At 56.2% G+C, this 16,701-nt stretch overlaps 2 gene segments (V, D, J or C); both read right to left on the reverse strand.

Moving 5' to 3' along the window:
* The window catches only part of LOC100971589 (immunoglobulin epsilon heavy chain-like), a 394,860-nt gene that overhangs the window by 145,932 nt on the left and 232,227 nt on the right, over positions 1-16,701 (reverse strand).
* The window catches only part of LOC117975722 (immunoglobulin gamma-1 heavy chain-like), a 154,368-nt gene that overhangs the window by 2,338 nt on the left and 135,329 nt on the right, over positions 1-16,701 (reverse strand).

Consider the following 16,701-nt stretch of genomic DNA (forward strand, 5'->3'; position numbering starts at 1 on the left):
CATAGGGTCGGTGCTCTTCAGCCCCAGGGCCCCGGAACCCCCTGCCTTGGAATAGCCTCCTGGAGCCTCCTCCTCAGCCTCTCCCCTCCTTTCCCCTTAGCCCCAGTGTGCAGCAGCCCAGGTCAGGGCCCTGAGTGCCTGGATGCCCCCTGCCTCCCAGTGTCCTGCATTACCTCTGGAGGCTCAGTCACCACACCCTCACCCTCCCAGCCCTGGCCTGGCCTTCTCAGCCAGCAGCCCACCTCCTCCCTCTCTCCAGAGCTTCCCCCGGCAAGGTCCCTGCTGGGCTCAGCCCAGGCCCCCCAGCACAGGTAGGAGCCTTGCACCTGCCCTTGGCCCTCCCCACCCTGCATGGTGCCAGGACCCCCAGGCCACAGGGAGGCCCCATTTCTCTCTGCCACTGGCCCAGTGGCCCTGGATTCCCACTGCAGGTGGGGTGTGCCCCTGACCTCTGAGGAAGCTAAGTGCCCTGCGCTCAGCCAGGCCATCCCCTCTGCTCAGCCCCAGGGCCCCGCTCACCACCCCTTCCCCTCACCTGCACCACAGGCTCTGGCTGACTCTGCCCAGGCCCTGAATGGGCCCCTCTGGCTGCCCTCTGCTGCTACACTGCCCTGCACCACCTCCACTCAGCTTCATTGTGCTGGTGGCCCTGGCTCCTGGCAGCCCATCTTGCTCCTTCTGGGGCGCCAGCCTCAGAGGCCTTCCTGCCCAGGGTCCCCTAGGGCCAGCCCTGGGACCCTCCTGGTCTCAAGCACACGTTCCCCCTGCAGCCACACCTGCCCCTGCCTGAGAGCTCAGCCCTGAGCCCTGGAACGCCTTCCCTTCTCCATCCCAGCTCGCCCTTGCCAACTGCTCAGTGGGATGGACTCACACTCCCTTCCCGGCACCAGGAGGCTGCACTGCACTTTCACCAGCCCTCAGCTGTCTGTTGCCAGCAACTACCCAGCTCCTGCCAAAGTCTAGGAGCTGAGTGATGCCTCCCACCATCCCTGCTCACCTGTGGCTGCCTTGCCCTGAGCTCTAGTGCCTGTCCCCTGCTCATCCTGCCTCCCACGGCCCTGCTCACCTGTGGCTGTTCTGCCCTGGTCCCCTGAGCTCCAGTGCCTGCCCCCTGCTCCTCCTGCTTCCGACCTGCCCCTCATCATGTACGGCTGCTCTGCCCTGGTCCCCTGAGCTCTAGTGCCTGTCCCCTGCTCCTCCTGCCCCCCACCTGCCCCTGCTCACCTGTGGCTGTTCTGCCCTGGTCCCCTGAGCTCCAGTGCCTGCCCCCTGCTCCTCCTGCCCCCCACCTGCCCCTGCTCACCTGTGGCTGCTCTGCCCTGGTCCCCTGAGCTCCAGTGCCTGCCCCCTGCTCCTCCTGCCCCCCACCTGCCCCTGCTCACCTGCGGCTGCTCTGCCCTGGTCCCCTGAGCTGCAGTGCCTGCCCCCTGCTCCTCCTGCCCCCCACCTGCCCCTGCTCACCTGCGGCTGCTCTGCCCTGGTCCCCTGAGCTCCAGTGCCTGCCCCCTGCTCCTCCTGCCCCCCACCTGACCCTGCTCACCTGCGGCTGCTCTGCCCTGGTCCCCTGAGCTCCAGTGCCTGCCCCCTGGTCCTCCTGCCCCCCACCTGCCCCTGCTCACCTGCGGCTGCTCTGCCCTGGTCCCCTGAGCTCCAGTGCCTGCCCCCTGCTCCTCCTGCCCCCGACCTGCCCCTGCTCACCTGTGGCTGCTCTGCCCTGGTCCCCTGAGCTCCAGTGCCTGCCCCCTGCTCCTCCTGCACCCCACCTGCCCCTGCTCACCTGTGGCGGCTCTGCCCTGGTCCCCTGAGCTCCAGTGCCTGCCCCCTGCTCCTCCTGCCCCCCCCGGTCCCCTGAGCTCCAGGAGCTGCCCCCTGCTCCTTCTGCCCCCCACCTGCCCCTGCTCACCTGCGACTGCTCTGCCCTGGTCCCCTGAGCTCCAGGAGCTGCCCCTTGCTCCTCCTGCCCCCCACCTGCCCCTGCTCACCTGCGGCTGCTCTGCCCTGGTCCCCTGAGCTCCAGTGCCTGCCCCCTGCTCCTCCTGCACCCCACCTGCCCCTGCTCACCTGTGGCGGCTCTGCCCTGGTCCCCTGAGCTCCAGTGCCTGCCCCCTGCTCCTCCTGCCCACCCCCGGTCCCCTGAGCTCCAGGAGCTGCCCCCTGCTCCTCCTGCCCCCCACCTGCCCCTGCTCACCTGTGGCTGCTCTGCCCTGGTCCCCTGAGCTCCAGTGCCTGCCCCCTGCTCCTCCTGCACCCCACCTGCCCCTGCTCACCTGTGGCGGCTCTGCCCTGGTCCCCTGAGCTCCAGTGCCTGCCCCCTGCTCCTCCTGCCCCCCCGGTCCCCTGAGCTCCAGGAGCTGCCCCCTGCTCCTTCTGCCCCCCACCTGCCCCTGCTCACCTGCGACTGCTCTGCCCTGGTCCCCTGAGCTCCAGGAGCTGCCCCTTGCTCCTCCTGCCCCCCACCTGCCCCTGCTCACCTGCGGCTGCTCTGCCCTGGTCCCCTGAGCTGCAGTGCCTGCCCCCTGCTCCTCCTGCCCCCGACCTGCCCCTGCTCACCTGCGGCTGCTCTGCCCTGGTCCCCTGAGCTCCAGTGCCTGCCCCCTGCTCCTCCTGCACCCCACCTGCCCCTGCTCACCTGTGGCGGCTCTGCCCTGGTCCCCTGAGCTCCAGTGCCTGCCCCCTGCTCCTCCTGCCCACCCCCGGTCCCCTGAGCTCCAGGAGCTGCCCCCTGCTCCTCCTGCCCCCCACCTGCCCCTGCTCACCTGCGACTGCTCTGCCCTGGTCCCCTGAGCTCCAGGAGCTGCCCCTTGCTCCTCCTGCCCCCCACCTGCCCCTGTTCACCTGCGACTGCTCTGCCCTGGTTCCCTGAGCTCCAGGAGCTGCCCCTTTCTCCTCCTGCTTCCCACCAGCCCCTGCTCACCTGCGGATGATCTTCCCTGGCTCTCTGAGCTCCAGGGGCTGCCCACCTGCTCCTCCTGCTTCCCACCGGCCCTGCTCACCTGCAGCTGCTCTTCCCTGGCTCCCTGAGGCTGATCCTCAGTCCTGCTCACCTTCTGATTCTCTCCCCTTGTCCCCTGAGGTCCAGGGGCTGACCCCTGATCTTTCTGCTTCCTACCTGCCACTGCTCACTTGTGGCTGCTCTGCCCTGATCCCCTGAGCTCCAGGAGCTGCCTCCTGCTCTTCCTGCCTCCCACCTGCCCCTGCTCACCTGCAGATCTGCCCTGGCTCTCTGAGGTCCAGGGGCTGCCCCCTGCTCGCCCACCTCCCACCAGCCATGCTGACGTTGTGATGCTCTGCCCTGGTCTCCTGAGGTCCAGGGGCTGTCCCCTGCTTATTCTGCCTCCCACCTGCCCCTTCTCACCTGAGGCTCTTCTGCCCTGGTGCTCTGAGCTCCAAAAGCTGCCCACCGGCTCCTCCTGCTTCCTACCAGCCCCTGCTCTCCTGTGGATGATCTGCCCTGGCTCTCTGAGCTCCAGGGGCTGCCCACCTGCTCCCCATGCTTCCCACCTGCCCCTGCTGACCTGCAGCTGCTCTGCCTTGGCTCCCTGAGCTCCAGGAGCTTCCCCATGCTCATCCTGCCCCCCCCACCGGCCCCTGTTCACCTTCAGATGCCTTCCCCTGGTCCCCTGAAGTCCAGGAGCTGCCCCCTGTTCCTCCTGCCTCCCACCAGCCCATGCTTACCTGCGGCTGCTCTGCCCTGGCTCCAGGATCTGCCCCCTGCTCTTCCTGCTTATCACCAGCCCCTGCTCACCTGTGGTTGCTCTGCCCTGGTCCCCTGAGCTCCAGGGGCTTCCCCCTGCTCATCCTGCCCCCACCGGCCCCTGTTCACCTTCAGATGCCCTCCCTGGTCCCCTGAAGTCCAGGAGCTGCCCCTGTTCCTCCCGCCTCCCACCAGCCCGTGCTCACCTGCGGCTGCTCTGCCCTGGTCCCCTGAGTTCCAGGGACTGCCCCCTGCTCGCCCACCTCCCACTAGCCATGCTCACCTCCTGATGCTCTGTCCTGGTCCCCTGAGCTCCAGGGGCTGCCCCCTGCTCGCCCATCTCCCAGTAGCCATGCTCACCTTCTGATGCTCTGCCCTGGTCCCCTGAGCTCCAGAGGCTTCCCCCTACTCGTCCTGCTGCCCACCAGCCCCTGCTCACCTGAGGCTGCTCTGCCCTGGTCCCCTGAGCTCCAGGGTCTTCCCCCTGCTCATCCTGCCGCCCACCAGCCCCTGCTCACCTGAGGCTGCTCTGCCCTGGTCCCCTGAGCTCCAGGAGGTGCCCCCTGCTCCTTCTGCCCCCACCTGCCCTGCTCACCTGTGGCTGCTCGGTTCTGGTCCCTGAGCTCCAATGCCTGCTCCCTGCTCACTCTGCCCTCCCTCAACCCGGGCAGCAATGTCACTCAGGTCACTGTTGCCCCCCTGCCTGTCCTGGCACCCTCTGTCCAGGTTTGGGCTGTTTTTCTGGCCTCATTTTTGATTTTGCAGGACTTGGCTTGTTCCCTATGCTGTGGAGCTGCCCCACTGTCCAGTCAGGTCTCCCCAACAGAGCCCCTTGCCCATGTGCCCCTCCTGGATGAGCTCCCGCATCCTCCTGTCCCTGCACTGCTCCTGCTCTGGAAGCCTCTCTGGAACCTCAGCTCCTCAGTGGCCTCTGCTCTGCTGGGTCAGCTCCCTGAACACATGGAGCCTCAGCCCCTCCGGTCGCCCCAGGCCTGCTGCACTCTGGGCCTTTCTGGGCCTCTCTGGACTCTTCCGTCCTCCTGCCCGTGCACTCAGCACAGCTCTCCCCTCCTTTCCGCTGCTGACCACAGCCCTGCTCCCCGCCAGCAGGTGCCCCAGCCCCATCAGCTGGCTCTGAGCCCAGCCCCTGTCCCTTCCCTGTCCCTGCCTCTGGGCTCCTTGGCTTCCACCCTTCTGTCCTGCTGCCACACTCACCCTCGCTGCTCTGCTCCCGGCTCACCTGCTGTCCTTGGTCCTGGCTGAGAGGAGGGCCCTACGGCCAGCTCTGCTGACCCTGCCCTGGGCTCCGGTGATGCTGCTGGCCTGGACAAGCCCCTCCGTTCACCTAGGGCCTCTCCTCCTCCCTTGCTCTGCTGCCTCCTGAGCTCAGGTCGGTCGTGCCCATCCTGGCATCACCCCACGGCCGGTTCTGCCGCATCCCGTCATGTTCCTCGTGCTCCCAGCCCGGTCGTCCTGGAGGCCTCAGTCAGCCTCTGGTGTGTCCTGCCCTGTTGGCTTGGAAGCCCCTGCCCACGGTTCCCGTCGTCTCGCACTGGGTGGGCATCGGTACCTGAAGGCTGCCCACCTCCCCCGTGCTGGCTCCGCTTGGGCCTCCATGTGGGGCTGGCCTTGCCCCCGCATCTCCCCAGCCTCTTGCAGCCTGTTCAGCAGCTGAGGTCCAGGAGCACCCACGGCTGCCCCCAGGCTCTGTCCTCCTCCCGAGCCTGTACCCTTGCCCTGTGCTGACCCCACTCACCAAGGTGGGGGTCTCAGCCCTTCCTGTTCTGGCGCGGTACATGTGGGCAGCCCCGCCCCTGCCGTCAGCCGCTATTTGTCTTCCTAGGAAATCACAGCTCGGCCCCCAGGTCCCCAGGTGTGTGAACTCCACACTGCAAAGACTAAGAACAGGATTGAAACCGGCGGCACCGCTTACTTCCTGAAGTTCCCTTTTCTTCTGGTGGTTTCTGTGTCAGAGGGCGAGGGGGAGTCCAGACACAGCCGAGGCTGCCTCATGGGTGTGTGGGGATGGGGGTGGTGGCTGCCCCCATACTCCCCCATACTCACGGGAGAAGGTGGGGAGCCCGGACCTTGTGTGCTGCTCTTTTCTCTGTCTCTGAGTCCCTGGGGCTGGACTGATACTGGCAGCGATTATGACCATTCTGCCCGTGATCTCAGCCTCTCAATACCTGGGCCTCTCATCTGAAGCTTCTGGCCCCCACTGGGCCCTGGTGGCTGCTTTGGCCTGGGCGTCTCTCCAGCTGGCTCTGACTCATGGTGCAGGGACGGGAGTGTGAGTTCATCCCGCTGAGCAGCTGGCAAGGGCGAGCTGGGATGGAGAATGGAAGTTCCAAGGCTCAGGGCTGAGCTCACAGGCAGGGGCAGGTCTGGCTGCAGGGAGAACGTGTGTGCTTGAGACCAGGAGGGTCCCAGGGCTGGCCGAGTGGACCCTGCACAGGAAGGCCTCTGAGGCTGGTGCTCCAGAAGGAACAAGATGGGCTGCCAGGAGCCAGGGCCACCAGCTGTGCTCCTGGGGGCCGAGGGGACGTGGGACAGGTGGATGAACACACTGAAGCTGAGTGGAGGTGGTGCAGGGCAGTGTAGCAGCAGAAGGGAGCCAGAGGGGCCCATTCAGGGCCTGGGCAGAGTTGGCCAGAGCCTGTGGTGCAGGTGAGGGGAAGGGGTAGGGGGCAGGGCCCTGGGGCTGAGCAGACGGGATGGCCTGGCTAGGGACAGGACACTTAACTTCCTCAGAGGTCAGGGGCACACCCGAGTTGCAGTGGGACTCCAGGGCCACTGGACTTCCAGCAGAGAGAGAAATGGGGCCTCCCTGGGGACCAGGGGATGCTGGCACCATGCAGGGTGGGGAGGTCCAAGGGCAGGTGCAAGGCTCCTACCTGTGCTGGGGGAGCCTGGATTGAGATCAGGAGGGACCTTGCCAGGCCGAAGCTCTAGAGAGAGGGAGGAGCTGGGCAAGGACGATTGTGGAGGTGGGAGGTAGCAGGGAACGGGATGAGGATAGAGGGACTGGGCAGACAGAAAACCCGAGGAGGTGTCGCACAGGAAGTGTCCAGAATGGAATAGGAATTGTGCGGAATGGAAAAGGAAGCATCCAGCATGGAACAGGAAGCATCCAGCATGGAACAAGAAGCATCCAGAATGGAACTGGAAGCATCCAGAGTCAAACAAAAAACATCCAGCATGGAACAGGAAGCATCCAGGATGTAACAGGAAGCATCCAGCATGGAACAGGAAACGTCCAGCATGGAACAGGAAGCATCCAGAATGGAATAGGAAGCATCCAGAGTGGAACAGGAAGCATGCAGAGTGGAACAGGAAACATCCAGCATGGAACAGGAAGCATGCAGAGTGGAACAGGAAACGTCCAGCATGGAACAGGAAGCATCCAGAGTGGAACAGGAAGCATGCAGAGTGGAACAGGAAATGTCCAGCATAGAACAGGAAGCATCCAGAGTGGAACAGGAAGCATGCAGAGTGGAACAGGAAATGTCCAGCATGGAACAGGAAGCATCCAGAATGGAACAGGGAGCATCCAGAGTGGAACAGGAAATGTCCAGCATGGAACAGGAAGCATCCAGCATGGAACAGGAAGCATCCAGCGTGGAACAGGAAGCATCCAGAGTGTAACAGGAAACATCCAGCGTGGAACAGGAAGCATCTAGCATGGAACAGGAAGCATCCAGAATGGAACAGGGAGCATCCAGAGTGGAACAGGAAATGTCCAGCATGGAACAGGAAGCATCCAGCATGGAACAGGAAGCATCCAGCGTGGAACAGGAAGCATCCAGAGTGTAACAGGAAACATCCAGCGTGGAACAGAAAGCATCTAGCATGGAAGAGGAAGCATCCAGCATGGAACAGGAAGCATCCAGCGTGGAAGAGGAAGCGTCCAGCATGGAACGGGAAGCGTCCAGAATAGACACTTTGAAGGGAAATCATGTCCCTCCCACTAAATGTGCTCTCCACAAGGACCCGGCCTGCCCTTGTGATCCTGCTGGATCCCTGAGCTGGCACCAGCCCTGCCCTCAGAGAGAATGTCCAGGAGACAGGTGGAGGTGCACGTGTGGGTCCCTGGGGAAATCCATCCTCCAACCGCGGGCTCCCAGTCGGCTCCCAGCTTCTGGCTCCGGCTTCACCCCATGGAGCTCATAATGGGCTCAACCTCCCAGGCTGGGGGAGGACGGAGTGAGGGGTCCCCGCACTGCCCATGGCACACCCAGGGGGCTGGGGAGTCTGCACTGAGCTGGGGCAGGGAGGCCTCGTGCAGCCTGTGGGGCTGGCAGCTCAGGACAACACTTGTATCTGTTAACTGTGGCCCGGGCAACACAGCACCCCAGACTGCGTGGCTTAAACAACAGACGTTTATTCCATCCTGGTTCTGGAGGCCGGGCATCTGGGATGGAGGCCTCGGCGGGGCTGGCTCCTCTGTGTCATGGGAGACTCTGTTCCAGGCTCTCTCCTTGCTGCTGGGCTTTGCCGGCCGTCTCTGCTGCTCTTGGCTTGTGGAAGCAGCACCATCTTCACAGGGCGTTCTCCCTACGTGCTGTCTGTGCCCAGATTCCCCCTTTTCACGGGGACAGCAGTCATATTGGATCAGAGGCTTGCGCTACTCCAGGGTCACCTCATCTCAACTTGATTGCAGCTGCAAAGACTGTTTCCAAACACGGTCACATTCTGCGGTCCCGGGGGTTAGGACTTCAACACATGAATTTATAGGGGACACATTTTAACCCATGACAGTTTGCCCTCTGCTCCCCCCATAATCATGTCCTTCTCACATGCAAAATCCCTGCACCCCCATAGCAACATCTCCAAGATGGCTAACCCCTTCCAGCACCAACTCTTAGTCCACAATGTCAGAGAAACATCACCTGCATCAAGGGTGGGAGAAACCCAGGGTGAGATTAGGAGAGAAACCACAGCAGGGGTGGTGAGCCTTCTGCCCCCTCCGGCCCAGGTGAGGCTGTGTGCACTGTGTGGGTGTGCCTGGGGCTCCACTTGCCCCTCCCATGTACCTGCTCATTTTCCCCAGGCTGTGGGCATTTGGGGCAGGGGCCTCAGTGCCTGGTCGGCTCTCTCCCGGTTCTATCCAATGCCCCAAGCTGTGCTGGGCTGGAGGGGCCGGGCAGGGTGGGCCCCCAGGAAGGAGGATGGCTTCCCAGCTGGGGCTCCATCTCTGGCCTCTGCCAGCCTTGAGATCCCCGGTCGTCTGTGTCTCCCTCCTGGGGCCCAGCAAGCCTGCTCAGCTCTGAGCCCCATGTCCGTTCTCATCCTGCTCTGCTTTTCCTTGGGGTGCTGGCCCTGCCCTGGCCTCCAGAAATGGCCGCTGCCCCCACCCCTTCCTCAGGGGCTGGGCTGTTCCTCTCCTGCCCGGCGTGTGCCCACCTAGGCCCAATAGGCACAATGCCTACGGCCCCTCCTGCCCTCTTCTGGCCTTCACGCCCAGCCATGCCGGCAGCCCGCCTCAGTGGCCTGGGTCTTCACCAGCGCCTGGCTCTGTGTCCAGCTGTCACTCCTGTGGCCCCATGGTGCTGCCCCTTTCCCTCAGTGACGGGGGCTGGACTTCCTAGGAACGGGCTGTGTCGCAGCTGCACACACCTGTGTGTGTCAGTGTGCGCATGGGAGTGTGTGTGTGTGCTGGGGGTGTGTGCCGGAATGCTTGAGTCTGGGGGCAGGGGGAGCATCTGCCTTCCTGCCTCAGCCCTGGAATGGCCGTGCCAGGGTGGGTGGGAGCAGCGCGTGCGAGGACAGGGCTGCTTTGACGTCTGCGTGTGGCTGGTGGGGGCGGGAGGATGTGGTGTGGCACGAGTTTCGGGCTCCCCATCTCCATCCAGCTGATCCCGGATGGCTGCGCTTCTGAGGGTTTAGAGCAGCCCAGGGGGTCAGGAGGCTGTTGGGACGCTGGAGGCAAGCGCTGGCAGGGATGGGGGTGGGCTGGCCAGGCAGCGTGGCCAGGGGGCTTTGAGCCGGGGCAGTGAACCATCCCCCAACTTTTTAAAGTTTTAAAAGTCATATTTACGCAAGTGTAGTTTACATTCAGTATAATCCATCCTGTGACATGTGAGTTTCAACAAATGCACTCATGCAACCACCACCGTAATCCAGATGAACAGTTGCAAGAAGATGTAGAATCTCTCCAAATATTCCACCAGGCCCCTTTGCAATCAACACCTCCCTGATGGCTAGGAATCCATTGATCTGCATTCTGTCAGAAGACTCAGAGTTCATCATTAAAATGATCTATTATGGAAAATATTATAAGCATACAAAACACAAAACCAAGTTTTAAAAAGTGAGGTGTTTCTTAAAAGTTTAGTATACAAATAAAATGAAGGTAACTTCACATTTTACTACAGATGTGCAGATAGTTTTCTTGGTGCACAGAGATAAGGCAGAATTAAGTCAGAATAAACGTTCTAAAACTGACCTCCGGAGGAACTTGTCTTAGTCATTTCTTTGCAGAGTATGTGAACCAAGATTCGGGTTTGGTCTTTGGTGTTAGCACTGTGTCAAGGATCAGATAGAAAGTACAAATGGAGGGGCCCCTTTCTGAGGCCAGGTCCCACTGTCGGGGCATGTGGGGTGACCAGGGGCCAATACCAGCTGAGGCTAAGAGGCTGCTCTCAGAAGGGTAGGTTTGCAGGTGTCTCTTGAACCCTTTGTTCAGAACCAGGACATGTGTGGCTGGGCAGCAGCCTTCAGACCCCCCACAGGCTGGTGCCTGGTGCTCACAGCCCTCTCTTGGGTTGTCAGGCCCCTGCACCCGTGGTGGGGTGCTGGGCTCCAGAGTTCCCTGGGACCAGCTGATCTCTTGTCCTTGGTTTTGGCCCAAATGCAAGCCCCTGGTCTCCTCCAAGTAACTTCCTTTCCCCAGGGCTGTCCAGGCCCCACCGCTGCCTGTTCCTTCCCAGGACCTCCCGCAAGTCCTGATGCTGACGCCTCTCTGCCCACCTAGTTTGTGGCTGCCGCCTCCAGCTCTGTGTCTGCCTCCCAGCGAGGGAGCCGTGGTTGATGATCTCGTGAGTGTCTGCCCTTCTGAAGGGTACAGTGTGAAGTCTCGTCAGTCTCACTTCAATGCCTAAGCACCTCTTCAGAAACCAGGGAGTCATCTGGGTTTCTCCATCTTTAACCATGTTTTCTAAAGGTTTTCTTGGCAATTTCCTGGCAATTTGCAAGACAGGATTTTTTGGTTGCCAACTTCCAATTAGCTTTAAGCTTGCCACGATCTCCCAGGTCATCCTGTCCATCGATGATGCTTATTACATTCTTCCTGATTTCCATGTGGCCAAATTCAATAGTTACTTACCCCAGGCTTGTATTTTGGAGGCTAAAGAACTCTGTTACCAGCTATATCCGTGCTGTGTCTGCCGTAACAAAATATCACAAATGTGGCTTAAAACAACAAAAATTTTTTCAGAGTTCTGGAAGTCAGGAATCTGAGATCAAGGTGTTGGTGGCTGTCTCTGAGTGCTCCAGGGGAGGACCCTCCACCTCTTCCAGCTTCCTGTGGTGCAATAGTTTGGATGTGTGTCTCTGCAAATTTCATGTTGAGATGTGATTCCCAGTGTTGGAGGTGGGCCTGGTGGGAGGTGATTAGATCATGGGGCTGGACCCCTCATGAATGGCTTAGCACCATCCCCCAGGTGATGAGTGACTTCTCCCTCAGTTAGTCCCTGTGACAGCTGGTTGTTTAAAAGTCTGGGACGTGCTACTTCTCTTCTCTTGCTCCCTCTTGCCATGTGACATGCCTGCTCCCCCTTCGCCTTCTGCCGTCATTGCAATCTCCCTGAGGCCTTGCCAGAAGCAGATGCCAGGGCCGTGTTTCCGGAATGGCCTGCAGAAATATGAGCTACTTAAACCTCTCTTCCTTACTTCCCTTCTGCCTTCCCTGCACTTCCCTTCTGCCCTGACCTTCTGCCCTCCCCTTCCCTGCCCTTCCCTTCTTCTTGTCTTTTCAAGACAAGTTCTCACTATGTTGCCCAGGCTGGTCTCCAACTTCTGAGCTCAAGTGATCCTCCTGCCTCTGCCTCCCAAATTGCTAGGATTACAGGTATGAGCCACAGTGCCTGGTGCAAACCTCTTTTCTTTATAAATTACCAGATTCATGTTTTTTTTTTTCTAGTAACAGAAATAGACTAACACAGAACATTGGTATTGAGGAGTGTAACGTTGCTATAAAGATACCTGAAAATGTGGAAGCAGCTTTGGAATTAGGTAACAGGCAGAGAGGTTAGAAGAATTTGGAGGACTCAGAAGAAGACAGGAAGATGAGGGAAAGTTTGGAATTTCTTAGAGACTGATTAAATAGTTGTCACCAAAATGCTGATAGACATACGGACTGTGAAAGCCAGGCTGATGAAATCTCAGATGGAAATGAGGAACTTATTGGGAACTGGAGTAAAGGTCACCCTTGTTAAATCCTAAGAAACAACTTGGCTGCATTGTGTTCATGCCCTAGGGATCTGTGGAAGTTTGACCTTAAGAGTGATGACTTAGGGCATCTGTGGAAGACATTTCTAAGCAGATGTTTCTAAGGGGTGACCTGGTTGCTTCTAACAGTCTATGGTAAGATATGGGAGCAAAGGAATGACTTAAAGTTGGAACTGATATTTAAAAGGTGCAAACGAGAAAATAAAATGCTAATCCAAGGGGATTCCAAAGAAACCTGGAAAACCAGTTCAGGCCATGACAGGAAGGGGAGGGTGGTTTGGACTCCCTCACTATACCCTCTCCCTGTTGGAGCTTAGGCTCAGCTGACCAGTGTTAACATTAAAACAGGGAGCTTAAGACTGACAAAGCAGACTCTTTGTAGCAATAAGATATCAAATCCCAACCTGACTCTGGTATAGCATCACATGACAGGTGGCAGGCATGGAAGGAAATTAAAGTATTTTATGCCAGAATATATTTCTCTGACACATTTTGGAATGGCCCTGCAAAGCCGTCTCTTGTGGAGGAAATGTATATTCTGTTGAGAATCTTTTTCCCTTTCCAGGTCTCTTCCTGATTCAGGAGAGATTTATCCAAGAGTCTGGCACCTTTTAGGTTCTGATAAGAGACATTGACCATCTCTTCTCTCTGGAACGTGGAGGCTTCATCTACATAACAAGAACCTTGGCTTCCACAACCTGCTTTATCTTAAGCATTGCTTTTTGCTGACTTCAACTTTTTAGATAATTTAACTTTTCCAGCCAATTGCCAATCAGAAAATCTTAAAATCCACCTGATTTGGAATTCCCCACTTTGAATTGTTCTGCCATTCCAAACCAAACTAATGTATACTTTACATGAATTGATTGATGTCTCATGTCTCCCTAAAACATAGAACCAGGCCACAACCCAACCACCTTGCACACATGTTCTCAGGACCTTTTGAGGCTGTGCCACAGTTCATGGCTCTCAGATGTGGCTCAGAATCAATCTTATCAAGTGTTTTATAGAGTTTGGCTTTTTTCATCAACAAAGGGAAGCAGAGCATAAAAAATTTTGGATAATTCACAGCCTGTCCCTGTGGTAGAAAAGAAAAGGTATTTTCAGGAGACAAATATAAGTAGGCTATGGAGCAGCCACTTGCTAGAGAGATTAGCATAACTAAAAGGGAGCTAAGTGCTCATATCCAGAACAAAGGGAAGAAGGCCTTGAAGGCATTTTGGAAATCTCTGAGGTGGTCTTTCCCATCACAGGCCCAGAGGCCAAGAGGGAAAGGATGGTTTTGTGGGCCATGCCCATGGCCACTGCTGCCTGTGCAGCCTTGGGACACTGCTCTCCACATCCTGGTTCCTCTGGCTCCAGCCTTGGCTCAAAGGGCCCCAAGTATAGCTTAGGCTGCTTCTTTGGAGAGCGCAAGCCACTATAAGCCTTGGCGACTTCCATCTGGTGTTAAGCCTGTAGGCTCCCAGAATGCAAGAGTGAAGGAAGCTTGGTTTCATGACTTCCATCTGGTGTTAAGCCTGTAGGCCCCCAGAATGCAAGAGTGAAGGAGGCTTGGCATCTTCCCTCTAGATTTCAGAAATGTAGGAGAAAGCCTAGGTGCCCAGACAGAAGCCTCCTGCCAGCATGGAGCCCTCACAGAGAAGCTCTACTAGAGCAGTGCCAAAGAGAATGTGGGGTTGAACCCCCATATAATGTCCCCACCAGGGCACTGCCTAGTGGAGCTGTGGGAAGGGGGCCACTGTCCTCCAGACCCCAGAATGGTGGATCCACTGGCAGTTTGCACCCTGAATCTGGAAAAGCCACAGGCACTCAACTCTATCGTGTGAGAGAAGCCACAGGGGCAACATCCTCCAAAGCCACAGGGGTAGAGTTGTCCAAGGCCTTGGGAGCCCACCCCCTGCACCAGTGTGCCCTGGATATGGGACATGAAGTCAAAGGAGATTACCTTGGAGCTTTAAGATTTAATAACTGCCCTGCTGGATTTCTGACGTGTATGGGACATGTAGATCCTTTCTTTTTGCCAACTTCTCCCTTGTGGAATGGGAATGTTTACCCAATGTCTGCACTCTCATTGTATTTTGGGAGTCAATTTGTCTTTGATTTCATAGGCTGATAGGTGGAAGGGACTCATCTTCAGATGAGACTTGGGACTTGGGAAATTTGGGTTGATTCTGGAATAAGGTAAGGCTTTGGGGGACTGTTGAGAAGTCATGATTGTATTTTGCAACATGAGAAGGACATGAGATTTGGGGGACCAGGGGTGGAAGGATATGGTTTATATATTTGTCCCCTCCAAATCTCATGTTGTAATATGATTCCCAGTGTTGGAAGTGGGGCCTCTAGGAGGTGATTAGATCAAGGGGGCAGATCCCTCATAAATGATTTAGCATCATCCACTTGGTGATGAGTGAATTCTCCCCCAGTCAGCTCACACACAGTCTAGTTGTTTAAGTCTGGGGCCCCCCTCAGCCTCTTGCTCCCATTCTTGCCATGTGGCATACCTGCTCTCCCTTCACCTTCTGCTATGAGTGTAAGTTTCCTGAGGTCCTCGCCCAAGCAGATGCTGGTGCCATGCTTCCTATACAGCCTGCAGAACTGTGAGCCAATTCAACCTCTTTCCTTTATAAGTTACTCAGCCTCAGGTATTTCTTTACAGTAATGCAAATGGACAAACACAGGTGGCTCCTGACACCCCCCTCATCTTCTCCTTTGTCATCATATGGCTTACCTCCATGTATGTCTGTGTCCTCTCCTCTTATGAGGACACCAGTGTTTGGACTTGGGATCCATCCAAAATTTAGTATGATATCATCTCAAGTCCTTAACCTAATTTGTAAAGACCGTATTTCCAAATAAGGTCACATTCTGAGGTTCCAGGTGGGCATACATTTGGCCAGGGAGATGCCATCAGCCCACCACACCAGCCTATGCAGGTACATTTGCATATAGCTTAAGGTTGACCTTTCCCATGGAAGTATTACATCCCCCTCTGGACTCCAGTTTCACATGTTTTAGAATGCTTCACCTTGTCCAGCAGGATGAGTCTCTTTTCATTTTTTAGTATTTTTCTCTCTCTTCTTTGAATTGGATTAAAAAGAATTGACAGATTCTATTGATGCATCTTTAAGTTTTCAGTTCCTTCTTATGTCTTGTCCAATCTGTTATTAAACTTGGGTAATGTTTTTCTCTTTCTTTTCTTTTTTAATAAAATAGAGATGGGGTTTCACCATGTTGCCCAGGCTGGTCTCAAACTCCTGAGATCAAGTGATCCTTCCTTGGTGGCCTCCCAGAGTGCTAGGATTACAGGTATGAGCCACTGGGCCTGGTCAAATGATGTTTTTCATTTCAGAATCATACTTTTAGTTCTAGAATTTTCATTTGGTTCTTGTAACTATTTTCAGTTTTTTATAGAGATACCTCATCTAGTCACTCATGATAACCATATTTTCCTTTAAGTCTTTGAACATATTTAACATAACTTCTTTAAAGTCCTTGTCTGATAACTGTATCTGCATCTAGGTCATCTTGGAGTTGATCTCCATTGATCCCTTTTTCTTTTAACTATGGATCACATTTTCATATTTCTTTGCATACATGGTAATTTTGGATGTGCACCTGATGTTGTTGATAACATGTGTACAGTGTATGGGGTTTGCATTCTTCCTTAGCAGAGCATTAATTGTTTTTTTCAAAGTTAGCAAGCAGTTAGCTTGAGTTGACTCAAACTCCCCAGTCTGTCTGCCTGGCAGTTGGCAGTAGCTGAAATCTCAGTTCTCTTGACCTTACAGGTGTTGCTTTCTGCTGGGCCCTTTGGAGTTTTCCCTACCCATGCACACCTAAGGGATCAGCCAGAGGTTTCAGTGGAGTTTACTTGCAGATTGTGGGGTTTCCCTTCGGTGACCTTCTCCTTTATGGACATCTTCTCTTCATTTCCAGCTGCTCTGAAAATGCAGCCCTGCATCCCACTCCTCACCAGGAGGACTGCAGTTTCCTGCTTGAACTCTAGCTGCACCCATTACATGCCCTGGGGTGTGACTTCAGACGAATATTTAACGGAATAATCCTTACTAGTGTTTGCCTACTTCTGGTCATGTTCCAGTGCCTGCAATTGGTGTGTGTGGGTGTTGTGTGTGCTTACAGCTTTTCCAGTGTTTATAATTGCCATCTGCCAAAGGGCTAGTCTGATATTAGCTGCTCCAGCATTACTGGAATCAGGACTACTTTCTCTTATGTGGTTTTTCATTTTCATTTCCCTGTTGACTAGTGTGGTTCAACACCTTTTCATATGTTTAGTGGCTATTTTGATATCTTCTGTAAAACACCTGTTCAATTCTCTTGCCTATTCCTCGTTGAATTATTTGATTTTTTTTCTGATTGGTTTACAGGGGTCTTCTTTATATTATGGATCTGTTTGTGTCAGTCAGTTTTATATGTTTATAGGAAGCATTAAGAAGAACTGAAATGGACCAAAAGATTACTAGGTGCCTTCCATGGAAAGCAAGGCATCGTCTTGTACACTCTTCCAAGTTGTTTCATTCTATGGAGCTCTGCATCTT

This window comes from Pan paniscus, chromosome 15, assembly GCF_029289425.2.
Source record: "Pan paniscus chromosome 15, NHGRI_mPanPan1-v2.0_pri, whole genome shotgun sequence".
Classification (NCBI taxonomy): domain Eukaryota; kingdom Metazoa; phylum Chordata; class Mammalia; order Primates; family Hominidae; genus Pan; species Pan paniscus.